The sequence below is a fragment of the Triturus cristatus genome, chromosome 6 (genome assembly GCF_964204655.1).
Source record: "Triturus cristatus chromosome 6, aTriCri1.1, whole genome shotgun sequence".
NCBI classification, from domain to species: Eukaryota; Metazoa; Chordata; class Amphibia; order Caudata; family Salamandridae; genus Triturus; species Triturus cristatus.
This window is the reverse complement of record NC_140589.1, coordinates 1407350167-1407352022: the sequence shown is the minus strand read 5'-3', so window position 1 is coordinate 1407352022 and position 1856 is coordinate 1407350167.

Sequence of the window (1856 nt, the reverse complement as noted above, 5' to 3'; positions counted from 1 at the left end):
TTCAATAACAAGTACATTTCTCTTGATTAACTGTATAAACCACTTCGGATTTTACAATGAAGGATGTTATGATGTCTTTCTGGAATAACAAAAATGTCAATTACATACAAATGTGTACCAAAATACATTTTTTTTTAAATAATACAGAGATGGGTTGAGGCCAAGGCCAAGTGTCCTGCCTAGGCTACCTTTGCTCTAGCTACCATTTATGACCCATTTATGCTCTCCTGCCAGTGCCAATAAGTGCCTAAAACAAGCACAGCAGACAGGACCTTAGACATAAAGACAGGGACATTCCCTGGGCCTTGCATCATGATATAGGATGCCATTATGACAGAGATTGCAAGCAAATAGAACCCACTCCCCACACATATGAATCCAAGATGGTAACCACACTAGAACTTTGATAGTAAGACTGCCAAAGAGACTTTGGGAGAGTAGACATCAGGAGGTTCAACAATGAGTGAGGGGCCCTTGAGAACTGTTGTGAGATGGTCTGTAAGTAGTAAGCACACATCACTAGTGCTACTCACCCCTGAATAAGGCCTGACCGGGGTCACAGTTCCCTGTGGCTCCTGAGGGCCTATGAGACAGCAATTTGGAACAAAGGGCTGTGACCAAAATGGTTAGAGCAGTGATGATGAGTGGAAGGCAATGACCTGCATTTAACGGAAAGCCCCTTCAGCAAATGCATTATCTCTACTTAGTGCTCTAAATGTGAAAACACCGTCCTTCATATGATAAGGACCAACATAACTTTCATGAGTTGCCTACCACAAAAGCAATACAGAAGTCCTACAGTTTTATCAAAAGCATAGACTTCTCTTGATTAAATGATGGTGTCTTCCAAAACCCGAAATCCCTGTTATATAATCCATAAAGGACGTGATGTTCCCACAAAAACAAATAGTAGACATGCAGAAATTCCAACACATAGGAGAAAAATACTATACATTCAAATATACCTCTGGCACATATAAACATAGAATGGTTTCCAGTCACCATATCCTCCAGACTTTGCAGTCAAACTACATCCACAGGCTTTCTGATCTTTTCAGATGAAGCACCAGTCTGGTTAACGTTAGATACCACAGCAATTAGACCCCTCCAAAACATTGGGTTTCAATGAAACCTGGCATTATAGTCTGCCATTAGTGACTTTCTAGAATTGTATTTTCTTGAAAATTATATTTGGGAGGTAAGTTGGAGCATGAGCTGGGACACGGCAATGGCCATAATTGAAGGGGAATTAATATCATACACTTCTAACTTTGAAAATCTTTTCAAGAAAAAAAGCTTGACTTAGAAACCCTATTAAAACAACTGGAATCTCAACACAAAGAGACTGCTCCCGAGGACATTTAGAGAACTAGGGTAAGTTAGATTGTGTTAGAACAATTAGAAAGAATCAGCTAGAAAACTATTATGAATCAAGAAACAATAATATGAAAATGGTGGCAAAATAGACAAAAATGTTAGCTTAGAAGTATAAGCCCACACAACAAATTATATAAAGTCGACTAAATATAACAAAGGCATTGTTTATATAGGTGCCTCTGTCATCATGAACACTGTTTCATGGTCAAAATTTAGACCTAGATGAACAAGATGATTACTTAAACAACTTTCCTGCATTGCAAGACCTAATTTGCTTGGCATCACTCAAGAAGGATATTACAGAAGAGGTCAGAGCAGCCATAACTGGCCGGATGAGTCACAAGACTCCGGGACCTGATGGTTTCCCTGCATTTTATAAGGCCTATTTAGGTTTGTTGGCTGACCCAGCGACTAAAATCGATAACCATTTCTTGACCTCACACTTGTAATAAACATTATGTTAATATATGATAATCTTG